At 29.1% G+C, this 8045-nt stretch overlaps 2 long non-coding RNA genes across 2 annotated transcripts; one reads left to right on the top strand and one right to left on the bottom strand.

Moving 5' to 3' along the window:
- The first annotated feature begins 652 nt into the window (after nucleotides 1–652).
- On the top strand, nucleotides 653–3274 carry LOC136971796 (uncharacterized). The gene is made up of 3 exons (XR_010880222.1): nucleotides 653–736; nucleotides 2990–3114; nucleotides 3215–3274. It is a non-coding gene; the product is annotated as an uncharacterized lncRNA (long non-coding RNA).
- Nucleotides 3275–5599: 2325 nt separating this feature from the next.
- Nucleotides 5600–6646, bottom strand: LOC136971789 (uncharacterized). The gene is made up of 2 exons (XR_010880221.1): nucleotides 6576–6646; nucleotides 5600–5760 (listed from the first exon to the last, which is right to left on the bottom strand). It is a non-coding gene; the product is annotated as an uncharacterized lncRNA (long non-coding RNA).
- Between the last annotated feature and the right edge of the window lie 1399 nt (nucleotides 6647–8045).

Genomic DNA, 8045 nt, shown 5'->3' with positions numbered 1-8045 from the left:
ATACGCTTTAAGCCTAGATTTGCTGCCTGTGAGGTACGGGATAGATACGTTTTTATAGTTTTATTTATAATATTTCATAACGATATTTTACCAAAAAAGGACTAGTTTTGCATTTTAAACAAAACATTTACAATTAGTGTATATTCTGACGTAGATCTTATGACGTAACGCGTGACGCAATTGTTGTAACGTTCGACTGATTCGAATTCGTTCCATTTCGTATTGCCGGCGCAATCTTGAAATATAGTTTTCCGGAATTTGCCAGTTATTTTTCGCTCCATTTCGACATTTTTCGAACAAGTTGAATTACATAAACCCAAATTACACAGGCAATGTAATTTTTTGATTTATAAGGGATCAAAATTGAATAATTCTCGATAGAATATTAAAAGTATTGTTAGACTTAAATTTTCATTAAAAGTATTTAAGGTTGCTTCCATTTATCATCGAATTAAATCATCAGATTAATAATAATATATTATTATATTCGCTTGGATATTGTCTTATATTCTTCTCAATGTGACAATAAATGTTTTGTATTAGAAAACTAGTTTAAAGAGATAATCTTTAATTAATTAATCAGTCTTCTCGATCTTTTCTATTCTTAATAATTAAATTCTTAAATTATTCTAGGAAGAAGTATCATTTTCAAATGTAATCCGTTTTGCAAAGACATGCAATCATTTTGGAAACTTCTTGTGCTGAAAAAATTAATATGCAAAACAACATTTTAAAGGTAAGGCATTTTAATTTATGATACATTGATGCAGTAAAAAATGATATATAAAAGTTTAGAACCTTTATTGCCCAGTCTAAGGGTTTATTATTGTATAAAGATGCTTGAAAAGTAATGTTATTCATTCAAGCATTCAAATTAACACCAGTTACAATTTTAATTAGAAAAAACAGTTTATTAATAAAACCAGAAGTTTACAATTCATGTATTATTTTTCAACGATACAAATATTTTTAAATTAAAAAATAAGTTTAAAATACCACAAACTCAGTCCTTTGGAAACTTAACTTGGTAAGATTTCCTCCACTAAAATCTCTCTGTAGCATATACAAATCAGATGAGAATAAGTATTTTTTCTGTCTTATAAAGGTCTGAAAAAATATTTAGAATAAATTAGTCCTTCAAATTATATTTATTTGATATTAAGATAAATTATAATCATTAAGAAAAACATTGGCAAAGAGTTATATCTTAATGTAAATTGTTGGAAAATTATTGATGAGAATTTAAAATTTCTATCTATTAATAACAGCATTAAAAAAAATTAATTTTTAGCTTGTTATTTCAATTAGTCAAATGGAGTACATACTTAAACAGTTTTATATATACAAATATCATATTGCCATTGATTAATTCCAAATCAAAACCACCTTCCTAAATTTATTATTACTTTTTAGAATTGGGCAATAATAATAATAATAATAATAATAATGTTTTGTTATTTCTTATGTTTCCTTATAATGATTTTATGAACCTTTTCATTCCTTGTATAACATTAATTTTAATGTATTTTATTGTGAATTCTGATATTATATATATTATGGTGACCAACCGTCCTCCTTTTGTAAATTCTGTCCTCCCTGGACACCCGACTGTGAAAAAATAAGTCACAAAATAAATCTTGACAATGCGCTTTAACATTAAGTCATGGAAAGTTCGACCGACTCAACAACCCATGACTAAAAAAGAAAAGAAAAAAAGTCAACAGATTCACGCTAGTCAATATAAACCTGTGATGATATCGCTTATTCGAAATAGCGTTCAAGTTTGCTCGAGTGTGGGCATATTACAATTCAATAATCCGATACTGTTTTATAAAACAGTTAAGAAGGGTGACACCCACGGTATGACTTGGGGTGACACCACAATATCCGCCCCGGGTGTCACACATGCTAGCTACGCCACTGCACATGCAGTAGAGATTATTATAGTGTATTATTATTGCAATGAATAAAATGTTTCTTTTATTTACAATATTTTTTCCTTCAATTTATGTGTCCTCCTTTTCATTATAAAAAAGTTGGTCAGCAATATAACATATAACAACAGCATATCATATATGCTGTTGTTATATGTTATATTATGATTATATGTGATATATTATTTATAATTTTTTGTGTGATTGTATAGTAAATATATTTGAATATTATCTTGTGATGAAAAACAATTTCTTCCCATTTTAAGAACTAATCCATTTTATATACACAAATAAAGCTTTAACCTATCAAGATTTCACTTGACTAAATATTTTTATTTGTGAAATGATGTTTGTACAAAGGCATATCAATTTAAGTTTGCTGTTGATTATGCAATTTACAATTGTAAAAGTCCAAATGAATTTGTTGACTACAAATATATACTGACCACAAATCTAATTTAATACATTTGTGTACCCATTCTAATTATAATGTAATTTGAAAGAAAAATTGAAGTTAATTGACAAAAATTACTAATTTATCACAGTTCGTACATTTATCAAAATAATTAATAAACAAAACTAATTTTTGTAATATTTCCTTATTGAGTATTATTTTCAATTGAGGCAATTTAACACGATTGCTCATTCTTAAAGCATACGACTTAACAACATGCAATACTCAAATCTGCAGCTTTACACAAATCAAATCACACCACTGCACTTAATTTACTTGCATTAACATCCAGAATGTCAATTATATAAACAGAAGTTCTATCTAAGCTATAATTAACTTTTACTTTTGCTTAACACAATGGTAAATTTTAGAAAATGTAACAATTTTAAATAAACCATTTCTTTTAAAGAAATTGTTTTATTTCTCTTAGCAAATGGTTTAATTTTTATTAATATGTATATAAATTGATGAAAATGAAGCTTAACTAGAATTTTAACTTTTGTTCTTTTACTTTCATATTAAAAATAGCTAGTTTTTTCAACTCTTCTATGTAAGTGGAATACATTGATGATTCTGACTTTTTATTTTTTATGTTTAATAGCTTTAACTGATTGTGAGAAGTTATAGCCAGGAGTTATGTGACATTGTGTAGGCTTCTGACGTACCACTAGAGCAGCTACGTATCACCTATGTATGAAAATTACTTTGTGGATAATTGACTCAATGGTAAGTGGCTGGAAGTGATTACATTTATTTTAAATCATTACTACATTTATGCATATTTTAGAATCTACAATTTTAAATAATGCTTTTTTTAATTGTTCAGGTTATCTGCTCCACAGATAAAAAGTTTTTAATATTTCTACGCTACGATACCTGTAACTGAGGATGGGGATGGTCCTTTAGAGAATGTTGATATTGAACTTTGTCACTGCAATCCTTTAACAAACATTTCCATTATGGAAAAAAGCACACATCATTTTCTTCCATAAATGGTCAGTGGTCTTTTGCATTCCTAGGACCATTTTAATTTAAAGTTTTTGTAAAAACTTCCATTCAGAGTTTGATTTAGTCTTGATTTTTATTTTGGACTAATCATCCCTATGTTAATTAAACACAATAAAATTAGATTTAAATTTTCTTTATCATATTTAATGTAATAGAGATCACTGTAAAAACAGACTATTAATTATGAATTATTGTAACATTTATATTTTAGATAAATAAAGAATCATTCTGTTTAAATTTTCATACTATATTTCACTATATCTGTACTTGTAATTTATAATATTTGTAATTTAATGTGATTGTAATTGCTATGACAACAAACTATTTAAATTTATTTTTTATTGCATTTTTTGGAATCCTTCCTTTTTTGTTATTGTTCAATATGGTATAAAAAATATTTTTTGGATTTGTTGTACTTGTTTAAAATGAAACAATATAGTTTTAAAGAAAATTAAAAGTGTATTTGAGAGAATGTGCTTAATTTTTACTGTTAAATATACAGATAACTCCTCATTATAGAAAACACTGATATAATAAAATTTTAGTATAGCAAAATCTTTGAACTTCCAGGTAAGACTTGGCTTGAGAACTGTCAATATAAATTCCAGAGAACCAAAGGTTTATTCACTATACTAAACATTTCCAGTATATCAAAACACTGAGATGGGCTAGATGAAAATAATTATGAAATTCCATAGACAACTGCACAAAAGGAGGCATGTCTAGAAGATACCTTAAATCAAGGCTAGTGTGGTGGGTGGACTGGATTCTTCATTACCCATATTAGAATATTCTAAAAGTGCCCAGAACAGCAAAAGTAAAAACCTATAAAAGTGGATGGCACCAGTGATAGGAATGTCACTACCACTGGATGACTACTAGGGATGATACTAAGAAGTTACAAGGAGGAAGCAAATAAGTTTTATATTCAATGAATCCTTATACTACTTTAGTATCAAATTGGTAATATACTTTACTACACTGTAGTTATGGTCCATCAGACAGTGAAAGTAATATTGTCAGATAATAAAATACGCCAAAGAGGAAAAAATGCGGCCAATTTTCATTGAAAAGCTGCTTTCCTATAAGAAATTGATTCTCAGTAAAAAAGTTGTTGTTGCAAGATGCTTCAGCTAAGAAATGATTTCACACTACATTACAATACATTCCTTCATCCCTTTTAACCTAAGAATGATGTGATAGAGATGAAGAATGATTGCTTGCTGATATCTGCTGCACATGACAGGTATGGAGAATTTGAGACCCTTAATCATTGCAAAATCAACAAAAACATATTGTGGGCTTTGTTCTATGTGACCATACACTGCAAACTGCCAAGGCTGGATGATGCAAAGCATTTTTAATAAACAGTTGAATGAACTGGATTAAAAGATGAAACATAAGAAGTAAAGAATCCAGCTGTCAGATGACAACTGCTTGATTTGGGTCCGTCTGGAAAACATGCAAGTTGAGTGCTTTGTACTGCTGCTCTACAGCTGATCTTGGAATAATCCACACTGTACAGGCTAAATACTGAAGCAGACGCAAGGATCATTTTTTGCAACATTGATATGTCTAGAGAAAGATCAATGTACAGCAAGCTGTTGACAAGACTGCTGCAGCATGAGCACATGTCAAACCATCAACAAGACAGATTGAGTGGCAAAAACATGGCATGATTTTACATAACCTATCACACACTTACTTGGCTGAAGGAAATGAAGCAGAATCAGAAATTGACATGGTCAGGTAAGAAGTTGTCAAGAGGAATAACAAGTGAATTTTGTCATCAATTATGTTATATACTGTAGATCAAAACAAGAACTGTAATAATATAAAGTCTCTACTACAAACAAGTTGATTATCTATCACACATTTTCTGTAAGGCAAGACAAAATCAGGAGTGGAAATAAGGAGAGATTTGAATAATGTCAAGAAAGAGCAGGCAAGTCGTCCATTGTTTTAATAAGTTGGTCAACACTATGGAAATATGTAAGGAATCTATCATATCAATAGAGAAGTGCAACAAGTGCAAATGGTCAGAAATTTAAAGACGACCCTATACAGACAGACAATGCAAAATTTGGTGAGGGAAAATACCAAAAGATAATACCATTGATCCACTAACAAATGCTTGCATTAATCAGGCCTTTCTTGTGAAAAAGGACAATTTCAATAAGTAGATAAACAGATGGTCAGTTAATGATTTGGAATTTGATTTAATTTGAAAAGACTTTAATATACATGCAAATAAAGCTAAAAAGCTAAATTTACAACTGGAAATAAGGCCTAGATAAGTTTCTTGGATATGGTAAGTTATCATAAAACTACCTACATTTCAGTTTGGAGTTTACTGAAAATCACCTTATATATAAAATTCTCGTGTCACAATGTTAGTTACCTTACTCCTCCGAAACGGCTTTACCGATTTTTACCAAATTTTATATGCATATTCAGTAGGTCTGAGAATCGGCTACTATCTATTTTTCATACCCCTAAGTGATAAGGGTTGTTGACCCTTAACCTTTTTTTTTAATTTTTGGTCAAAATTTTTTGTTTTTATTTTTCTATAATGTGGCATTAAAAAATACATACAACCCTAAATTTTTACCCTTTTATCACCAACCCCTATTTTTTAATAGCCATTTTAGTAATTTAATCATTTTTCATCCCGCTCGATAACTGATCAATTATCATCTTTTTTGTATTCAGTTTCCGATTAGATTGGCATTTGCAATGACTATCAACAAATCCCAAGGCCAAACGATGTCTATTTGTGGCTTAGATTTGAGCACGCCATGTTTTTCACACGGACAATTATACGTGGCATGCTCTCGAGTGGGTAAACCATCCAGTTTGTTTGTGTTAGCTAAAGATGGGCTAACAAAAAATATTGTTCACGCTATAGCATTAAGAAATTGATATTGTTTGTTAGTGTTGCTGTCGTAATTAATTAATGATATATAATTTTAAGGAATAAATTATAATAACTTAAAAATAATAATGTTTGGCATTTGTTATTTTTATATTCCCTCATCGTTCACAGCGCTCCATGCCTATTTCACGCATATACCACATCCTTACACACTTACAATAAGTTAGTTATTTTTTGTCTACACTAGAAATTACCTAGAAATAATTTATATGGCAAAACAACGTTTGCCGGGTCAGCTAGTCACCTTATACTTTTCTGTCTTGCTATAGTCTTCCAATATAGAACTTTTTTATTAGTTGTCATTCTTCCTATCATATTTCTTTATCACTGGGTAACCCCTGAAAGTACAGTTCAATACAGTATGTAAAACATCTTTATTTGTAACAAGATATTAATTAATAACTTTCTATACGGTTCTGAGAAAAGTCCAACTTTCCAGATACATCAACTCTGATAGTATTAAAAATATTCTCGAAATCATTTTTCAAATAATGCAAATTTCTAAGTTTCTGTCCAATCAGATATTTGCCTATCAAACACACTATCTTCTTATCAGCATTAAGAATCACAGTTTCAGATATAGTCTAGTGGATATATTTAGAACCATTAAAATCTTTATCAGCATCTTTATTGTATAACGGTTGGTTTGTATTGGTGCTATGACACATGATAAGAACTAAATTATTAGAACACAATATGCAGGCACAATAAACTTCAAGTTGGTCATTCTAACCCAAAATTATAATTGCCAAATGTGTTTGAAGCTTGTGTGTGGAAAATTAAAATTATTATTTTCAGGAAGTTTGAACAAAATATAAGTTTAGCTGATTTTTGTATTCAAAATTTCAGGATGTTTCAAGGTTTTATGCATAACATATGAAAGTACTATGATCTTATATTTTACAGTTATATTAAGGAATTTTGTTTTTAAAATGCCAAAACATGAATGAATAAGTATTCTTTTGGCCATCAAGCAAAAGAGAATTATAAATTCCAATGGTTTTTTATATTCTCATTTGGCCAAAAAGCACAAGATTCAGTAAAAACAATTTTTAAACCTCAATCAGAAATATTACTTATTAACATAACATTATTTCCAGGATTATAATGGATAAGATTCAGAAAAATTATCATAAAATAGAAACTGCAGTCTTAAAATGAAGTATATAGTGAAATTTAATAATTGGTATGCAGTATAACTTTCTTTGAGGACAAAAATTACACGCTATGGGTTTAAGTCAACTACTGGTTAACGTCAACACTTACAGACAGTCCCACCAGGTAGCGATGCCAATGTGAGTCTATAATAATATATCATCATATTTGTCAAATACACTAAGTTAAATGTTTTCTTTTAAAAACTCTTAATATGTAAATCTTATTACTTTTGATAACTTGAATCATAAAACAAAAAAAAAAAAAAAATTGAAATAAGTTAATGACAGTGGCATATTATAACTTCACGAGGCCCAGGTGAATTTGAATTGTGGACCCCACATACAGTACAGTGTTGACTTCAGACATTTTTCTTTGGGAGAATTTTTTGAGAAAAATATTTTCTTGTAAAAGATTGATTTGGGGCCACCTGTTAGTGGAGGCCCCAGGCAATTGCCCTTTTTGCCCATAGGATAACATGCCACTGGTTAACATAAATATTTTTGTATGTTTTATTGTTAGATATACTATTAGATACTGTGAAATAGATATACTATTT

The sequence above is a fragment of the Centruroides vittatus genome, unplaced genomic scaffold (assembly GCF_030686945.1).
Source record: "Centruroides vittatus isolate TY-2023 unplaced genomic scaffold, ASM3068694v2 contig_1057, whole genome shotgun sequence".
NCBI classification, from domain to species: domain Eukaryota; kingdom Metazoa; phylum Arthropoda; class Arachnida; order Scorpiones; family Buthidae; genus Centruroides; species Centruroides vittatus.
This window is presented reverse-complemented; position numbering and strand designations above follow the sequence as displayed.